Source organism: Brienomyrus brachyistius, chromosome 4 (genome assembly GCF_023856365.1).
Source record: "Brienomyrus brachyistius isolate T26 chromosome 4, BBRACH_0.4, whole genome shotgun sequence".
Classification (NCBI taxonomy): domain Eukaryota; kingdom Metazoa; phylum Chordata; class Actinopteri; order Osteoglossiformes; family Mormyridae; genus Brienomyrus; species Brienomyrus brachyistius.
In genome coordinates this window covers 15,044,038-15,065,260 of record NC_064536.1, presented here as the reverse complement: position 1 = coordinate 15,065,260, position 21,223 = coordinate 15,044,038, and the positions used below count along the sequence as shown (strand labels likewise).

At 43.4% G+C, this 21,223-nt stretch overlaps 1 protein-coding gene and 1 long non-coding RNA gene across 2 annotated transcripts in view; one reads left to right on the top strand and one right to left on the bottom strand.

Moving 5' to 3' along the window:
- Window positions 1-21,223, top strand: part of LOC125739963 (uncharacterized) — a 305,354-nt gene that overhangs the window by 188,016 nt on the left and 96,115 nt on the right. The gene's annotated exons all lie outside the window — the stretch shown is intronic.
- The window catches only part of LOC125739972 (uncharacterized), a 188,638-nt gene that overhangs the window by 108,904 nt on the left and 58,511 nt on the right, over window positions 1-21,223 (bottom strand). The window lies entirely within an intron of this gene.

Here is a 21,223-nt window from a genome sequence, read left to right as displayed (position 1 = left end):
CCTCCCGAGAATAGTAGTGGCAGCTGGGTGACTGTACTGTGTCAGGCTGGGCAGTTATAGCATGGATTGTCAGGTGTTGGTCACCAGCAAGCTCCATGTCACATACAGTCCCTTTTGTCACTGGATATTTTTCTACCCCCATGGTCATTACCACATCTGTGACTTCCATGCCTTGGAGCCATATGCCTTTCCTGATCTTGGGGCTGAAGGATCCTGAGGTAGGGTCCAGCCTACACAGGAAGGAGTCATGGTGCTGGCATGGGTCTCTCATGTCATGACACTGATCTCCAGCTGGGTACTCTCCAGGGTGTGGAGTGAGGTCTGAGGAGGCAGCCAGGGTTTGACATTCCCGTGTGGCTGCGTCAAGTTTCCACAGTGGCAGTGGTTCTATAACTTGAGCCCAAATTTTCAGACGTTGGAAGTCTAACATCGGCTCGAACCGGTTCAGCAAATCTTTCCCAATGAGGAGAGGAATGGACTCAAGTTGGGAAATGTATACTGGGTGCATTACATTCATGGGACCAATGGACCAATTGAGGGGTATCATGTGATCCATCCTGGTGCCCACTGGTGAATATGCCTGCACGTCCAAAGAGCATTTCCTCGGTTGGAGGGTTTTGTTCTTCTGGGCGGCTAGGTGCTGCACCTGGCAGAAAAGACTGGCTGACATGAGGGTGATGTCTGCTGCAGTGTCAATGAGGGCCTCCAGGGTGAGAACATCTTCCAGGGTGATGGAGAGGTAGAATTTCTTGGCTACCCCCCTTTCCACCAGATCTCCCAGGAGCTGTGGCACAAGGGCCTGGCCAGGAATTGGTGCGGCATCACCACAGTAGGGGTGGTGCTCTTCTGAGTCACGGCACACAACTAGGACAGCGTTGTCAGGTGCTGGTGGGGGCTCATCCTCTTGATCGAGCTCTGTGTTGGTGACGGCAACATCAGGTGCTCTTACCAGGCCTGAGTCGGCAGCTTTTCCTAGTTGAGGTGGGACGTCTTCAGTTGTTCCAATATCTCTGGTAGGGAAGGCCGATAGCTGTTGAGTGTCGCTTGGGGCTGATGTCCATGGGAGTCCGTGGGCATTGTCTGGTTTGGGTTCTGGTGAGGATTGTGGGGTCCTGCGTGTTTTGTGCTTCAGTCCTAGTCATTTTGAATCTTTCTTCCGAAAGTCCTCTTGACCCTTGAGGTGATGCTGAGCAAAGAAATCACGCAGCAACTGGAGTAGAACCCACTCATCTTTCTCCGTGGTTTGTCCAGGCTTCAAGTCTGGTTCATAACTTTTCCTCCTGTCTTTCCAGTTCCGTGGTCGATTCCATCGGGAACTTGGTGGAGAATTTGAATTAGAGAACTGGCTTCCTAGCCGATCTCCCCGCTTCTTCCAAGGCTCTGTGGGTCTTGGTTTTCCTTGGTTAAGAGAGCGCTGTGCCTCCCACCGGTCTGGCCGGGTCTTCAACTGCTGTGGAGGAGGACCAGGGTAACGCTCACTGTGGCTTGCTGCTCTCCAACCTCGGTCGTGGATTGGTGGTTGCGGATGAGGATGGCCACCTTCCAATGCCAGGTTGGAGTCTGTAATGCCAAGATTTAGCACTGCCGTCACTTTAGTTGCTTTCTCAGCTGCTGCTCTTTGTTTGTGGTATGCCTTGATTGCAAGGTCTCGCAGTTGTTGACTTGTCATGGTGTGGGGACAAGCCATGAGCCCAAGGTAGTGATTTAAGGTTGGGTGGAGATTCCGAAGGAAGAGAGCCTTGAAGGTTGCATCTTCTTCCATGTATGCCTCATTTTTGGACCCAAAATATGCCCGACGAAGACGATTGTAGTAGGCTTGGGGAGTCTCTTGTCTGCTCTGTTTGACATCCAAGGCGACACTGATACCTTGTTCCGACTCAGGATCAGCAAACTCTTGAATCAGTGCTTCGTGTAGCAGCTTGGAGTCGGCCTTGATTCGACTGGGCTGTCGATCCAGGAAGCTGCGGACCTCCAGGCTGGATGTAATCCTGATGAGGTAGACTCTGTCCTCATTGGTCACACTGTCCAGTCTTTGGAGGTGAAAGTCAATGTCTTGGAGGTAGGTATGAATGTCGTGGCCCCCCATGGGGTTAGGCGTAAACATGTCGATATTCCGAGCTACTTTATCAAGCTCCTTTGTGGTAACCCGGTGTTGGTATCGCTTCAGTAGACCTGTTTCATCTGGGGTGCCTTCTTTGAGAGAGACCTTCCAGGCGCTTGGTTCCTCAAGGTCCGGTGATGGGCACGGAGGTACCTTGTCCCGATGAGAGGTCCCTTGAACGCGGTCTGAGTGCCTTGGGGGAAACAGCACTGTTGGAGAGGAAGTCGGTGCCATCACTGAATTGTAGGAGGCTCCAAATTCTGACTTCACCTCATATGCCTGTATTAGTTCTTGTCTCATCCGGTCAATCTCTTCCGTGTCAGTTCGATGTTTCGTTCTGGTATCGGTGAGCTGTTCTTGGGAGCTGATTAGCTGGTGAGTCAGCTTGTGCAGGCTTCTCTGTGCCTCAGCCAGATGGTTTTCCAGGGCCTGGATCCGAGCATCCTTGTTCTTGAGCTCTGTGTGGGCTCTGTCCAACAGTGTTTCGGCCTGGTCCAGTCTGGCTTCGAGGTTCTCTTTGGTGGCTCTGGCTTGCTGTTCTTGCTGGTCAGCTTCAGCTCTGAGCTCTTCCAAAGCCTGTTGAAGCTTTTTGCTTGTTTGAGGAATCGTGTCTTCTTCTGTCTCCTCTTCCTCATGGGACGGAGACCTTCTTTGTTGGAGTTCTTGCTCGAAGTTCTCAATGCGATGTTGAGCTTGGGCCGCATCTCTCTGTGTCTCAGCCAGAAGTTGTTGGGTGTCTCTCTCCTGCTGTTGGAGTGCTTGCACCCTTTGCTGGAGACAGGACGTTTCCTCTTCATTTGTCTTCAACCTGGCTAGAAGTTTGTGTGCGAGGGAGCCGAGTGCTTTGGTTAGCCTTTTACTCCCGCATTTCTGAGTGGGTGGCATGGCCATTAGTTCAGCGATGTCGTCCTCAATTTGGTCAGCTGCTTTGGACCGTATGAGATCGGCATGACTGGGCAGGAAGTCGGAAGTCACAACATCAGGCCAGGTACCCAAATCTTTCCACTGGTTGAGGGGGCTTTCCATGTGGATCATTGTGACTCGGTCAACTGCAGGGTGGCCGCAGAAATCTGTTACACTCAGACTGGGGGTTGTCTAGGTGGGTGACCTGACACCTAAATCTGGGTGAACAAATAAAACCAACAAAATAAAATAAAGTAGAACTGGGGCCTGTCACTGGGTAACTGGAAGGGTGTAGTGAACCACGGGAATAGTTACCCACGACAAAATAAACAAACAAAAATTGCTCCCTGGGAGAAGTTGTTGCGGGTTAGAACAGTGTGAGTTACTCTAGGGCTTGAGAGATGCCCTAGTCAGGGGTAAAAGGTAAAACCTTATCCAGGAAATTGTCGGTCTGTGACTACTGACAGTGTCAGAAGATGACAGGAGAAGTTGGGAATAGAAAGTGGGAAGCAAGAGCTTCAAAAGCAATGGGACTGCATTCAAACTTAGCTTGCTGTTGCAGATCAGATTACCCCTGGGTTGGGCTCTGTTGAACAACTCCGCTTTGACCGGAAGGGGGACCACTAGCAGGTTCTGCTTTACTTGTCCCTATCCGAATTGTTGCGGTGTTAAGCTAGTGATGCAGGTGGAGAGGTTTGAACGCTGTCAGGTGTCCCTCCTGAACGGGGCACGTCCCACAAGCTCAATCCCAGCCAAGCAGGCCTGAGTCCGGCTCCCACTCCCCCGATCCCCAGCAATGTCAACTTGGAAGGGGGTGTTCTGTATGCACAACTGAGACAACCCAGGTGGGGCTCAGCTTATCGGCTGCACTACCTGAGACCTGACTCGACCAAGGCTGGCAAAATAGCCTTCAGGTATCACCCACCCTAGTGAGAGTCCAAGCTAGGGCCGTTCTCAGAACTCACCCTAGACGAGGTCCTGCTCAAAAGTTGTAATGATCGCCTGAGGTACCTGTCAGCCTTGCCCTTAATGAGTCAGTGGGTGCAGCCGGGCTGGCACGCTTTTGGGCGTCCAATTGCTGAGAACTCCCCTTCGGTTCTGACAAACTGTATGATCGCAAGCAGTGACAGCAGAGCCACAGACAAGCTCAACCAACAGAGAGCGAATGGTAGGCACCTAGCACAGGAAGAGCTCAACTGATCAGACCCAAACGACTCTCCGATGTGATTGTGTATTTTGACTGTTGTTAATAATGGTTGAACTTCTATGCAAGTACCCTTGTTGGGGGAGAGGGAGTGAATAAAAGCCTAAAGTGAAATAAGACCTAAAATAAATCAAAAAGATAAAACAGAAATCAAACCCAATGAGTTGTGATTCTTATTCAATTGAAAACATCAATTAGTTATGCAGCAATAACCTAATTAGATGTTAATGTGTTGTAATCAAGTTAATTAAAAAGTTGATTAAGGCTTTCAGGCAAGAACCTGTGTGTCCAATTATGAGTGTTGGTATTACCGCAGATGACCACCAGAGGCCCAACTCAGATGTTAACCTACTATGGCTGACCACTAGAGGTGCAATTTCAATGGAGTGGCACTGCTATGGCTTGCCACTAGAAGCGCAATTTCAAAATTGAGTGGTAATTCTATGCCTGACCACTAGAGGCGCAATTTCGAAATTGAGTGGTAGTTCTATGCCTGACCACTAGAGGCGCAATTTCGAAATGGAGTGGTAGTTCTATGACTGACCACTAGAGGCTCAATGGGGCGTTGCTCCCTTTGTGGGGGGTCCCAGGCAAGTGAGCCTAAGGGGTAGGGTCACTGGTGACCCAAAAAAAAATTGGCGTCAGGCAGGCCTTCAGGGCTCTGATCTCTAAGTGGTTAGAGTGGCGTTCGCAGACTGCACTCGTAACCAAAGAGATAGCTAGGCGGTTGCCGACGATCAATGAGTGTCACACACGTTTAATGCATGCACATGCCGCTTGCGGCCTTCTGCGCCTTGCGCAGTTTAACCCCTTAAAACAATTACTGGAGCGAGGCAGCGCTCGCGTTACGGCGACGGATCTAAATAGTGAGTGCACTATATCTCGTCGCAAATGATGCTGAAACCACGGCGGGTCTCAAGAACTGGAGACTCCCAATTTCCAAATTACACACACACTTGGCTCGCAGCGCAAAGTGGTGTTAAACTTGCTTTGTCTAAAGCAGGCACACACATATGAGTAAGATCCTGATAGGTAGCTAAGCTATCGGTCTTATCTCAGGGAGTCCAAGCGCAACAGAATTCAGGTTAGAACCTCGTAACAAGAATTCCTGTTCGCTAATAGAGAGATCTCTGCCAGGATATATGGAAACGGAGAAACTCGTCCGAATCGATCCTGGAAACAACGCGCTATATCTGAGAATCTCGTCAGACATAGGGTTAAGGTTTACTGCAGTTTTAACGAAATAAACTAAAATAAAATAACCAAAAATAAAACAAAATAATATAACTACTAATAACAGAAATAAAAAATAACTATATTAAGCCCGTATGTTCCCGCTTATATGCCTTCAGATTGCCCTGAGTGCGATTAATCCTCAACTTTTCCAACCAGTTCACTGTAGCGCTTATTCAACTGTACGTTCAGTCATAAAAAGTTTAAATTGTGTGCTCACAATAAGTTTAAACCTTGTGCCCGCATTCTCCACCAATTATGTAGGAATTATTAGCTCAGGTATATTTTAATATCTCCACCAATATGTTTTGAAATTAATTAACTTTTAATTAATTATTATTTAATGCTGATTATTAACCAATTGTTATGCCGAATGGTCGGCTCCTCCAAACTCAATTGCGAATCCCCGATATCTGTTAATGTGAGACTTAAATGGGATTCATTAATAACCAGTATCGCTTAATAACCTGGGTTAGTAGGCTCGTCCAGCGAGCTGCGTCACCAGGTAATGTAAACGATCGGTAGCGAAGCTCCCCTCACGGCCGATGAGAGAGAGTCTCGCGATATTTCAGGCGAGTTTAGAGGTTTCAGAGCGTAGTAGCCAGATCGCACAGAGGCAGGGACTATTGTGAGCACTCAATGACGGAGGCTGAAGTTGTGTAAAAAGACATGCATTTATTCCTACAACTAACATAAGACAGACATTACACCTAACAAACAATAAACATGAAATAACGGAATAGACACAAACGATGTAATCATGAAAATGCAATGACCAGATTTAAAATGATTAACCTGAAAAGGGAAAAACTGTTCTGCAAAGCAAGCAGTTTGTAAGGATTATAAACCTAAAGGAATATAGCAGGTGAATAGGACAGTTTAGGTTGTTAGAAAGGAAAGGAAGTTGGTTTACTTGGATGCAGGAAAGAAGGAGGTCTTTGCAGTTGGTTGCAGTGGCTGATGAGCTGATGGGTGATGGCTCTCAGGGAGGCGCGGTGTTTGCAGCGGTTGTTGGAGTGGAGTCCCTCCGGTTCTTTCTTCTGGTGAAGCTTGGGCTGAGTTGCAGTTCTTTGGGTCTTCACCGACGGGCTTTAAGAACGCTGCTTGTTTCTCCTTTTTCTCCCCTTTTTCTCCCGATTTTCTCCTCCTGCTTTGTTCTGAGGTGCCAGGTTTTATAGCATAAGGTTCGTGATTAGGAGTGACCAGGAATTTGAGTCCTGGACCAATGGCTGACCATCCATTTGGCGGGCTTCGGAAGGGGGTCGGTATCAGTCTTTTTGGGATTTATGACCAGACTGACTTCTCTAGTAATGGTGATTTTCATTAGGCTGGTGTAACTTTTGATACGTCCACTTTTGTGGTAACCACTGACCAGATTTGGAAACTGGAGTGATTTTCCTTCGGTTTGATACCAAACATGCCGTACCAGCCTAGCGGTTCACACCAAATACCATCTGTGATGATTAATTAATGATTACTTATATTATGCTATTATGTTATGTTCTATTACTCACACCAGTATATGGTACAGGTGGTTTAGGTTGTACCTCAACAGATATTACCCTTTATAGAGACATTATATGACATATTCTCATGTCAGCAGCACATCTTACCCTTAGGTAGGCATGGTAGAATACAAAGATCAGATAAGGGTTGCCGAGGAATGTGGCAAAGAAAAGGGGGGGAGAAGGTTTGTCAAACAAAGAAAAAGAATCTCCAAAAGTTAAGACACATTCGAACATAACCTGTACATATCTGTATATTAAGACTAGTAGTCAAGAGTAAATACATATACAGATATACAAAAGCCAAACTTAAAAGAAACTTTCTTTGGGGTGTTGGTCTGTTCGGTGAGTGGTATGTAAGGCAGGATGTCTGGGGAGGGGGTTGTGTGCCAAGTCGAGGGACCCCTGTCCTTGGGGTCCACTCTGTTCTCTGTAGGTCGTTAAAACTTTGAGCAATAAAAGTTGGAGTGCTGGCCTCCCTTGTTATCTGTGTGTGTGGGGTCACAAACCCCCCTTTGGGGCCTAGGTCGATGTGTGCCTTCTCGTACCAGGGTAGGCCTTGTCTCAGGCCACCTGGAATTTAAGCTTTGTGATATGTGCATGTGTGATCCTACAACCGTATAGCCTATGGGATGTTCCGCAAAACTGCATATCTCCAATAGCTGGGATAACTTAAGCTAGAGGTCATGATTTTCCAATACAAAATTAAGTAAGGAGCATTCCTATTGGACAATCATAACTTATAACCTAAATTAACCCAGCTAACTGAGAAACCTTGCATTGTGGAACACCCCGTAGGTGTGTTGTAGGCTATGCTACATTGTACATACATTACTTCTGCTATACATAGGCTGCTTTTTATTATGTTATTGTTATTTTAGGTTTTATGCGTTACTAGGTAAGATTTCGTAGGTTATGTTTTGGTCTGGGAATGCTCGAAGCTTTTTCCCATATAAATCAATAGTAATTGATCGTTCACTTTATGCCATTTCGGGTTACAAAAGGTGTCATAGGAATGTTGCACTTTTGGATAATGGGGGAAGCCTGTACTACATGCTGATACGTGATTATTAAGTGGATTATTGCTGACTTCTTATTTGCCCTTATTTGATGTGGTCTATAGGGAATTACCTACATGTCGAGAGCTCCTCTCCAAGCAGAGTAGGGGATGTGGCCCAGCTGAAGTCCCCTCTGCTGCCACCTGCTGGCCCCCAAGGCTACTGCACCACTTTCTGGTACCACATGTTTGGTGCCACAATTGGAAGCCTAAGGTTATACCTGCAAGAAACTCAGCCCCTACAGAGGACACTGGTAAGGCCAGTCCGCGGTCAAGCCAGGGACGTAGGGGGCAGCTACAGTTAACAAACCGGACACAACAGTCTTTTGGGGTTTTCTACATACAAGCAATTATGGTCCCTGTGTCGGGGTCACTAATAGAAAGTAAGCAACTGAAAGGTATATGTCTCAGGGCTTAAAGGAGCCCTCAGCTAACATGTGGGAAAGTGTGTCACCCAAGGAGGGGGCAGTGATAATGAGCAATTATAGTTTTTGAGAAATTGGCAACCCTGACCAGGATGAGCAGTTACAGAAGGCTTTGAGTTGCTTCTGCTTCACTAGACCTCTGCTCCCACCCCCATCCCCTCCCCCACAGATGTGGAAGAGGCAGGGCATGCAAAGCGACATGTGGCAGATGACCCAGAGTCATGTGACCCTGCAGGAGGTCCATCAGGTGGTGCGGAGGAACTCTCACGCTGGAAATCTTATGGTAAATGTATATTCCATTCTGAACTTAAAATTAGCTGCATCAAAAACGTTACGGTAGTTTGCAAACCCTACAGACTATTTACAAGGTAATAAAACTTACATACATGTGAATATATGTGCAGAACAGAGAACAGAAAATCTCACTCCATGCAGCTGACCAAAGGTGCCAACCCTGCATTTTATTTGGAATGAGAAGTAAAATTCAGTTTTCGACTGAAGCTGCTTATCATTCCTTTGCTTTGTTACTCGGTCAAATACGAAACGAATGAATAAACATTATATGCGTCTCTTTATGAATCTTCTAAATAAGACCCCCTGCCCATACCCAACTGTAATAGCGATTAAAGTGATCTATTCTTTCAGAATTTATGTTAAAGCAATGTTTTATTTTATCACTGTTGTGGGATTAAGATAAATCTTTGGAAATACTTAAATTAATAAGCACAAAAACATATGACATTCCGCTCCCAACATTACGTCTCACTCTGTCACAATTAGAGGTTGTCGCTCATACAGTCTGTGCTTTCATTCGCCCCCTGGTGGTTGGCTGACTTTTGGTTGAGAAGGTGCTTGATTCGATATGCAGCAGAGTCCGCTATTCAAATGTTAATATCGCCGACGATCATCTTAATTTAATCGTGGCAGTCAAAATCGTGATCGTGATTAAAATTCGATTAATTGTGCAGCCCTAGGTTCAGCCAGTGAAGGTTTCGAAATGTTTCACGTAATGGGATATTCCTGAAAGCCTCTGCACCAGCAGGTGTAATACCAGATATGGGGGGGGGGGGGGATAAAACCATACATTGTACGTGTTTTGTCCATATTCACTTCAGCATTTGATGGATTTGTCATTTCTCACTACAAACTCTGGAAGTATGGAGTCTGGTCACAGTCAGACACTGGTACGGAGATCAATGATCGACGAAAGTGTTGGATGTAATGAGAAGTTCCACAATGTGGTCAAGACATGTCAATGCCCTCCACACATGTAATATGAACTATGAGCAATAAAATAAAGAGAATTACTTTCTATTGTGCTAATCTGCGGTTCTTCATTGTTAGTGTTAGGTTGAAGAAACAGTTGTTAATCATCTTGTTATCATTTCTGTATGATCAGCAATGAATGTAAATACATATATACGTTATTTCTTATCTTCTAGCCACATACTCTTAGCTATTGTACTCTAAGTATGTGGTTAACAGCTGCCTACTTAGATAAGAATCTCACTTCCCTCTCTTGCGCCTCCCACTGATTATAAATAAAGAAGCCAAGGGGAACCACCCTTTGTAACACATTCTGCTGTAGTTTGCATTGCAGAGAGTGTGGGTGCCCTTGCAAGTAAAACTGTAAAGTGTGTGTCTCGTAAATGTGGAGTTGGGGTGGAAACGCCGGGCGCTTTCCCCAACAGTTAGTGCACAGCATGCAGATAGATATCATAGTAGTTCATCTACATCCATGACTGCAACCACTTAATCTCAACTGGGGTTGCAGGGGGGACCGGAGCCTATCCCAGGAACAAGAGGCACAGGCAGGAGCCAACCCACCGCAGGGCACACAGACACGGCCAATTTGTAACCCATCACCACGAAATGAGTCTTATGGGTGAGATTTACAAATTTAGTAAATTTCACCCATAAGACTCATTTCCTGGTGATGGGTCACATTTTTTGAAACTGAAACCTTGTAAATTTCACCCATAAGACTCATTTCGTGGTGATGGGTCACATTTAGACTCGCCAATCAACCTATCCTGCACTCTTTCAGACCATAGGAGAAAACCAGAGGCCCTGGCAGAAACCCACACGAACACAGGGACAGCATGCGAACTCCACTCAGGAAGGACCAGGAGCAAACCCAGGACCTTCTTACTGTGAGGCAGCAGCACTAACCACTGTGCCACTGTGCCACCCTGCAACTGGTCTCAAAATGCATAATTAAAAAAATAAAATAATCAATTGGCAGAATGTTTCAGAACATATTTTGAGTAAAAAGTTCATTTGTTACTTTTATGATCTTCAGGAAAAAAGTCATAAAAAACACTGAACTGGACATTCCTCAATTTTCACTGGCCTATTAGCTGGAGAGTAAGACTATGTATTACATTATCCTGAAATTGTATATTACCTTTGCTGCGTTCATTAGATTAAGTGTATTCCAGCTGGAGTCTCTCTTAAGGCATAGAGTACATTACCTCAGGAACAATCTCTTTCAGGTTTACTATTTCATAATAGTTACTCTTGACATTAAAAAAAAACCTTCACCAAGCAATAACAAAACTAACGATCCTGTTTGCGCTGGTTGAGAGGATGGAGGTTCAGAGGCTAGTCAAACTCTCCAGTTCTCATCAAATAATTTAATGTATGTAGAGATGTGACAAGTTAAGTATTTAATTAGAGTGACCACATTTTCAAAGCACCAAAACGGGACACTTGTGTAGCTCGTGTGTGTACATGTGTGATCTCATGCACACACATAGCGCCCTTCCTCAGTCAGTTAATGACCACTTTGTCTCATCATCCTCCTCATCATCATCATCATCAGAAAGGGATCAGGGGAATAATCACTTACACAAATAAACACATATTCTACCTCAAATCACTGTACATTTTTTAAATTGAACTTCCTTTAAACATCTCAGTGCAATTAGTAGTGCATTAACATTCACTGTTGATGCTTTAAGAAACTTAAGAAAGAAATGTATGTGCATTGTATAAATACTGACTATGGACAAACTCAGGCTATTCAATAGTGTACAAATATTCACTGTTGCTTTCTCGACAAATTCAGTGCATTTTCTTTGTTTCCTAAGGTCAATATTAAATGTTAATTCACTATTATATGCATGGAGTTATATCATACTGTAAGGTTCACATGTTTATATGAAATTCACTGAAGAATGGATGCTCCTCAAAAGCATTTTCTTTGGTAGGATCTCCTTATACAAGTCCGTAAAAGTGTGGTCCAGGTTCTGACTTGTGGCGAGCAAGGTTCTATGGATTTGCTCATCCATCCAAGTACTGTTCATTATGGAGAAGATCCTCCCCACAGATGCACTGGTGCCTGGAAAGCTCACTGCAAACTGAATGAGAAAAGACATCTTTCTGTGGATGATGTGCTTCTGACTGAAAGTGGTGAATATATCCACCCAGTGGTCCGCTGGAGTTCATGCACTCTGGCAACTTCTCCTCTACATCCTTCCTGATGCAAGTTGTCCTGCCAAAGAGCTCTGAGTTACTGATCTGGCACCGGACCTCTGAGGTCAGATACTTCATTGAAATTTTAACCCATTGTGCAGAAAAATATTTATTACATATTAGTTTATTACCATCAATTCAGCTTTGACCACTTCAAGTCTATAATGCCAAACATTTCATTCAGCTGAAGCACATTTTGCAGGATTCTTTATTCTGTCACCCAACATATGCATCTTTTATGTCTTTCTGTTACATCTAAGAAAAATAACTATGTAGTTAATGGTTTACTTTCCATTGTTGATAAGGCAAATACTGCATAAGAACAGATTCTCCTTGTGTATTCATAATTAAACCAAAAGACACTGTGTTAAAAACAGTGTTCATTACCTCCTGCCATTGGAACACACTCTCAGGCAGTGTGCAAGAATTGACCCCTAACTCACCGGTCATAAAAGCTACACATCTCATCTACTCTATGGACCTACTGCTTTTGTGGGTCATCTAAGGTGGTCAGGAGGCTTTTCTCCTGATATAAAAGAATTTAAATTAGTGTTATTACTTTATGCATATTATTTCTAAAATGTAAATAATAATGGTGTGGTAGAAACCATTAGGACAAACAGACCTTCAGTCCAATGAAGCATGTGGTCCTCTCAATCAGCTTCTCCTGCAGGCTGTTCAAGGGGAATACTAAGTAAACTATGGTGGACTTCTGTTTCTCAAGCACCTCGATGCACTCACTGAACATTGTCAGTCGATTGTGCAAAAACCATTGGTAATAAGACACTAAGATATGGAAAGCTTGTCACAGAATGTCCTAATTATCCCACATGTTTCGCAGTACGGTGAGCTAAGGTGCCCTCGAGTGGCCCGTTTTAGCTCCATATCACCAGGAATCAGAGTGCCAAAGGAAATACTCAGCTGGTTCCACTCACAGCCCTGATCCATATTTTGTGCTTGGAAGTGCACAGGTGGTCATCAATGTCTTACTTTCTTCCGTGAGCAACAGAATAAATGCTTTTGCAATGTGTGCATCAAGCTTTAGTCAATCATTTGATTAATTTGTCAGATTCAAAGCATGGATTAATATTGTCTTGCCCGGCTCGTCCAATCCTCGTGTGTGCCATGCCCCCTGATTATCCTCGTGTGTGCCACGCCCCCTGATTATCCTCGTGTGTGCCACGCCCCCTGATTATCCTCGTGTGTGCCACGCCCCCTGATTATCCTTGTGTGTGCCACGCCCCCTGATTATCCTCGTGTGTGCCACGCCCCCTGATTATCCACGTGTGCTTCCCCGATCTTGCCCAGCTGTGTCTGATTATTTTCGCCCAGTCTTGTCTATTTCATTCTTTGTCTTGCCTTGGTTTTCGTCCGTTTTTCGTCCGTCATTGATCATCAGACTGATTTCCCAGCTAAAACGGCTCTATGTTCCCAAAACGTCAAGAACTGAAGGGTCAGTTAGTAGCACATCAGTCAATTTTTACCAGACCCAACACCAAGAGTAAGGCTGCAATAATAGCATCTTGCTAAACACATTTCAAGGATGGTGAAGTTGTTAAAGAAGCATCTGGTGGGGCTGCAGGTGCACTCAGCTGGCAGACATTAGCACATAGTAAATCATGATGTTAACAGTACGAACAGTAAATAAGCGCCTCTTCGTTTTACTTCACTGTCGCTGTCCAAACCCCGTCTTTACCAAGCTGACCTTCTGCAGGGGAAAACTGAACTGAGCTGGAACCACACAGTTACTAGTGTGGAAAGAAAATTGGACATCGGTAGGCCTGGGTTGGGAGGCATATTGGGTCTGTAATGTCTTAGGCCTTAGGCAAGAAGAGATTGTTTAGAATACTGTGTGTCCTTGTCTCATAGTGTCAGTCTCACAGGCCCTGAAGGCCTTGGAGAGACGGGCAGAGGAGAAGGTGGGGAGATGCCACCTGCAGAAAGGGATTCGAAGCTACCCCTACTGGTGCACAGAGAGATGTAGTTATAAAGTGGTCACAATAGGTCATACGTAATATGTTATGCAGTAGTACAAATGTATAAGTAGTTATCACATTAATCATATGCTAGCCAGTGAATGAAGGTCAATATCCATAAGTAGAAGTCTAGCGGCCGAGACATGTTTTGGGAAAAATGGGTGGATGTACCTGCTACCAAGGAGAACCAATAGAGAAGTAGAATTGTGCTTGTTATACGTTTCAGCTTGATTTGTTATTGTTTTGTGACTAATCAAGACTTAGACGTCCTGTAGAAAAGCACCATTAGAGTATCTACTAGGAAGAATGTGATTGTGGATGTTGGGGAAAGCGCCCGGCGTTTCCACCCCAACTCCACCTTTTATTGAGACAACACATTTTATAGTTTTTACTTGCAAGGGTACCCACACTCTCTGCAATGCAAACTACAGCAGAATGTGTTACAAAGGGTGGTTCCCCTTGGCTCCTTTATTTATAGTCAGTGGGAGGCGCAAGAGTCATGCAGAATAGGGAGGTGAGAACAAGAAACGTTTTTTACCTAAGTGTACAGCTGTTGAGCGCATACTCAGGGTACGTGCAGCTAAATACTATTATTAATATAATCTAGAGTATGACGTTAGAAGAAGACAAAATAATGTATATACATATTTACACTCATAGCTAATCATACAGGAATGATAACAAAATGATTAATAACAGTTTCTTCAACCTAACAGTGGATGTCTGTAATTGCCATTCTGACTAGGAGAAAAGCTATTGTGAATATCTAAAATGTAATTACGGACAGGAGTGTGACTTGATTAAATGTTAAAACGGCTTGTCATTGACTGCAGCTGTTGTGGAGTTTTACAGGATGTGCCTCCTCAAAATGAAGATTTTTTTTTTTTTTGACAGAACATTAGTTTCACCATTCATGTTGCTGTTCTCAGACACTTTTTAATGTGTGTGTGTGTGTGTGTGTGTGTATGTGTGTGTGTAAAACATAGTATAGTGTAATATTTTAAGCAGTAGTAATGAATTGTGTTTTATTATTACATGTATAATTTGTAGGGTTTGTTTGAGAAAATAAAAGGTGTCTTGGTCCTTTGGCAAAACTTCGGCTCTCCGTAGCGTTACGTAAATTTTTGTTGTTGTGCGATTGAGTTTTTCTGTCGTGTGAACCTACATACGCATATCATTTTTGCCTTTATGACAAATGTAACCTGAAAGAAATGCATTATATCAATAACGTGGGACTGCTATTAAATCAACGAATATTGAAAACTCAATCAAGGTACCATGAAATTTTGTATAACAGTTTATGTAGGCTGCACACCATATAATCAAATCAATTTAACTAACTGCAATGAGTGTTCTTTAGTTTTCTCAATTACACTTGTTAACATTGATTTCTTTTTTTCATTATAAAAAAACATTTTTAGGTTAATTTATACACAACTTTCTGCCATAACTCAGTCCAAAATTCGCTGCATAATAGGAATAATCGCATCTCGAGTAGGCATAATGCACGTCTGTCATAAGACACTGTTCGGGGAACGCACTTTGGTAAAGGAACGACTTCGCTAAGACATACCTTTAGGGTCTTCGTAACACCGAGAGACAATGTTTTTGGGAAACGCATCAAACATTTCTTTTTAGAAGATTTTAATCAGGGCAAAATGACCACATTCTTGCAAATGTAATTATTTTTACGTGTTTGGTAATAATTAATAAATACAAACTTCTTTACAAACACACACTACATATTAAAAGATTAATAAATATGTTTTAATACTATAAGTAAAACAAAGCATATTTATCTTAAAAATTATGTTGACAGAAATCTGTTATATCGTGAATGTAGGTTATGATGATGCAAAAACTTAGATGACAGATTTGAAACTGAAACAAACATTCTCTAGAATCCCTGGATTAGTTAAATTTCATGGAATTTTTATTTATTATTACTTTTGTCAGATTAATGTTATTTCTATGACCATTGTGAGTTTTTCTTTCATTGACCGAAGGGTACCAATAATTTTGTCCACGTGTGTGCGCAGTTGTTGTGTAGTTGTCATTACTGTGAGGAGCACGGGCCAGGGAAGCAGGCGAGGAATACGAGGAGTCGGGAATACGGGGTTTAATGGACTTTCGGAGAGGCAGACAGGACAGCAAACGTCAAAAATACTACAATGACCGGACGGGGAAATAAACGGAAACGCGGACTAAATACATTGGACGAATGACAATTATCAGAAACTGCTGGTAAACACGGGGAATCCACAAGGGGTAGATGAGAGGGCGCGGCACACGGAGGGAGCGGACGATCGAGGCAGGACAATAGTACTAAGAGAGCAATGAAAAGAGAGAATGGAAGAGAGGGGAGGGGAAAAAGGAAGAGAACGACAGAGAGAAAAACAAGAAACATTACACTGAATAAAGATGTCTTCTGATGAAACAAACAAAAAATTGTAAAATTATGTGCTTTTGATTTAAGTATATTCAAGATTTAAGTGCTACTGTAGTACCGCGTTTTATATGTACAAATATAATGAATAAAGTGCCTTATGAGAGAATTATAGTTGGCGGGGGGGGGCAGCTGGTCCCATTACTCTTATTGTTACTTGTGATTAAGTGACATGGATAATATCCCAAAAAAATAATCCGTGTCCATTACTGCTTAGACCGCTCCCGCGATTGGCTATTTCCTGCTGTGTGTAAATAAAAGTGAAAGTATTTTAAAGCTGGAGTCTCCATTTTGTCAAGAAACACGGATAAGATTCTGGAATAATATAAAGAGATTTTGTATTGCAAGGTAAGATTATATTTAACAGATACAATTATTTTTAAAAAATAAGCACGTATAACACACTTATATACAGTGTCTGCGCCGGTGATTTAAGGTTGCAGGTACTATGGAGAAGCTAGATTATTACCTGGTACAGGTGTGATCGGCAGCTTCTCGGCCTGCCGAGACAACCCATATTTTGCCTACTTGGCTACGTGCCTGACTATAAAATGCATACCTATCAATTATGTAGTATAATTATATAAATAAATTCTAACTTGTAGCTCACACGGCCCCCGGTGTATTTCGGACAAAAAAATGTACAATACAGGTCGGCCTACAGTATAAAAACCCAAAAGCCAGAAACACTTATTTTGTGTTTTTTCCCCCAACGAGACAGTTAAAACAAGATAGTTTTGTTCAGCAGAGGTCTTTGTCTGATTTAAAACAGTATATATTGTAAGGCAGATTTTGATGATGTGTGGGCGTATGTGTGAGAGTACAAGATCAAAACATAAAATCCAGTAGAAATGGCAGGTCTCATACCTTTATTTTTATACCTGTATATACTGTAAATTAACAGAAGCAGCATGAAAAATACACTCAGACTGGACCTGAAATGAAATAATGGCTTTGATGTTAAAGTATCAAATGTTAACTTTACTTTTTCAATGCAATCAACAAAATTCGATGGGTGAGTGATTTTTAATTTGGTGATTGGAAAGGATCAGTCAGGACCTCAAAAGGGAGGCACTTTCAATTCAGTCATTCGGGCTAAATGGCAGGACACCCCCCGCCCCCATCCCATAGTTGAATCTCTGACTCTCGGTTGTATGAAACTCTTGTAGCTCTTCCTTGCTGTCAGTTTTGATGTCATGGTGAATTTTCATTAGAGGCATCGGCTGCCTGAGAAACTTGCCGAACTTGTCGGTGCAGATTATTGGAATGATGTTACATCACTTATTATTGTGTGGAACATGAAAGGTCGACCTACAGGCCAGATTTACTACTGAATTATAAACATGTCATGGGTTGGTGACTCTCCTAATTGGTGATTGGACTGACAAAGTCCTTCATCGTCCACTATGGAAAATTGCTGATCACCCAATGCAATCATCTCCATTATTTTAGTAGCTGTTTCTTTAGCTCTTTGAATACTGATAAAGCTCTAATATCAGCCAGCAGTAACGGTACTTTAACCAGTACATTGGCAGATTAAATCACAGGCCCCAGGGCACAAACCTTCCAGCCCCCCCCCCCCCCCCGCCATGCACGTTATGCCACTTCTCCCTCCTGGACTGTCCAGAGTACCAGAGGATTTTATCTGAAAATGACTGCTGACTGCCTTCACAAACAGGGAACAGAGCTTCGGAGTCTCATGGTAATTAACTGGGCCCTGAGACCCCAAAACCCACAGTTTCCATTAACCAGTGTGCTAAGATGCTAACAAGAAGCACTGCATAGTTACTGGAGGATTCCATCCAAAAACGGGTGCTGATGGTCGCCATGGGGATCAGCGCTCGAGGCCCCCCTAGGTAACTGAAGGGCCCCAAAACTACAGCTGGCCAAAACTGTGCAGGATCTAAAGGTGCATTTCCACTTGCATACAGGAACCACGCCATACCCGACCCGTTCAACATAGAGTTAATAATTACTGTGCGGTTCCAGCTCCCTTTAATTTTCCACTGCACGAGGGTCGGCTCAGTAAAGGTGTTGCCAGGTTTGTAGAGCAAAGTGACACTTATTTACTGTTCACACAGTGTACATCATGAATTACTTTGTGCTAATTTCCCCTCCTCTGTCTGTGGGCGCTTTCACACCAAAGTTCTGTAACATGGTTCCTGGTAACCAGTTCCCAGGTTGTCTCTGCCAGGGATTTTTGTAGCTCATGGCCACTTTCATGTGCCGCTTTCACACCGCAGAACAGGAACTGGGACCTTCATGCTGAATAAGCATGGGAGGCGCAAATGAAGTTGCAGGCTAAACTTCATAAATTCATACAAAACTACAGCACCACCCAAAAACAATGGAGAATGAACACCTTGCAAGTTGTTAGTTATTGGGGGATTGATCACAATCAAAATACATAAAGTCTTTTATTTTACTGAATCTGGCCAGAAGGTTGATCTCTCATTTTCCACAGAACAAAAAATGTCACCGGAGTTATTTGACAAAAGTAAATTTGTTATTGACCCACTTTTACAATGTAGAAATATGGAGAGACAAGCAAAAAGGGTTTTCATTGATGCATTAAATGCAACTGAGTTACAAAAATAATTCCATCTGCTGAGTTTTTGCTCCAGTGCTTGTATCTCTTTTCCCAGCATTTCTGCATAATTTCCAAGTCAGTTCCAGTGCTTGTGGTCAAACAATCATCAAGTTATTTCTATAAGCTCCACCCCAGTGTTCCAGTGAGAAGTACCTACCGTTACTTTCTGGTTCTGGAAAAAAGTTCTGGTTCCTAAAAAAAAATGTTCCTGCAGTATGAAATCACCCTGTGAGAATTGCTGTTATGTTAGCATCAAATGCTATCAAGATTTGCATTGGCTTGCTTAAATTTCCATTAAGAATATATTTCATTCTGTTGTTCTATATTACTTTTATAAGTAAGAGGTTGGAAGTTTTTAAGTTCTGAGTTTTCAGGAATGTATGTATACTTCGCCATGTGCGATATTACAAATAATGAAATATATAGAGAATATACTCTTTATTCCTTCAGATAATCCATGTATGTTAATGTAGATCACTGGAACTTTCTTGTCTCTGTGCATTTCCACCAATCAGATAGTGGTAACACAACAGATTTGGTCAGTCTTTTGGCTGTGTTAGTAAGCAGGGCCATGGCAGCAGGGGTATAGTGGGGTGATGGTGGCGCAGGAGGTAGTGCTGTGGTTCGGCGACTGGAGAGTTGCAGGTTTGAGTTCCAGTTCCTCCTTGAGCAACACACTGAATTCCAAATTGTTCCTGGTAACCAACTGTTGCCTGGTGACCTGTGTTTACCAGCTGTTGCATGCCTTGCATGGCAGCCTCTGCCAGCGGTGTATGAATGTCTTTGTGGATAGATAGATGGGTGGATGTGGGGCATGAATGGTAAAGTGCTTTGAGTGCTTGTATTAGTAGAAAAGTGCTATATAAATACAATCTGTTTACCATATAGGTTGGATACAGCTCACATACTGCATCTAAAAATGGCCACGAACTGCCTACACCGGCAATAACTTTGAAGTTGCACAGAAGTGTGGGGAAAGTAGTAGAGCAAAAATTGCACGATGGACTTACATTTTAGTGCAAACCCCAGTTTTGTGTTCACGGTTTGGTGCAATTTTGGTACAGCAGGGAAAACAGATTTTTTTTTAAATTATTAAAACTGCAAACACTAACAGAGGAACAGTTGCAATCCAAAGGCAATGTGTCTGTGCATTTGTCTGAATAACAAAATCTAAGACCACAATAGTTTATTAGTGTGGTGTAGGGCTTCCTTTTGCAGCCAGTACAGCATCAGTTTGTCTTGGGAATGACAGATACAAGTCCTGCACAGTGACCAGTGGGATTGTGAGCCATTCCTCTTGCAGATCAGTATCCAAGTCACCGTAATGCTGGTGGATGAAGACGTTTCCTGACTCGTTCCTCCAAAATACCCCAAAGCGGATCAATAATATTCAGATTTGGTAACTGTACAGCCCTTGAGAGACGTTCACCTTCATGTTCCTGTTCATCAAATCACTCTGCCACCAGTATTTCTCTGTGTATTGCTGCATTATCATCCTGACACATGGCACCAACTTCAGGGTACAATGATTGAACCATGGGTGAACATGGTCCTCCAGAATGGTTTACTTGTCCTTGGCAGTGACAAACACATCTAGAACAAGTCGTGGGCTTCAGGAATGCCATGATGTTGCAGTCCAGACCATCACTGGTCCACCCCCGTGCTGCACTCTGGGTACGCAACAGTCCGTGTGGTAACCCTCTTTGGGGCTTTTCCACACCGGAACTGTAGGAAAGACAGTGAAGATGGACTCATCAGGGAACAATACATGGCACCATTAAAACTGACGTTTGGCATTGGCATGAGTGACCAAAGGTTTGGCTGTAGCAGCCCGACCATGAATATTGACCCTGTGGAGCTCTCCTGTGGGGGCCCAGGGCGAAGCAGCTGATTCGGGGCCCCAGCTGAGACCAACATAAACCAAGTATTACAAACCATAGTTCTGCTACTACTTGGTCATTGTGATGTAGATGTAACTATAATGAAGAATAATAACTAACCAGCCACTGACAATCTACAGTGTGACCTTTCTAGACCAGCTAGTGCAAAGCAGTAATGTGGCCATGCAGGTTACATTAGCCTAAGCTATGTGATCATATGTCCAAGATAGGATTTACATTAAGTGACTTTCCAGTGTATATTTAACAAAATTCATAGATCGGCACAAACCTCTGTTTTGGGCTCACGGTCTGGTGCAATTTCAGTGCAGCAATTTCATTTTCACAGGAGCCCCAGCATCAGTCATCTGGTCTGGATCGGCACAAAAATGGAGGGAGCTGCTGTGGAGTGTAAAACAAAGAGAACTG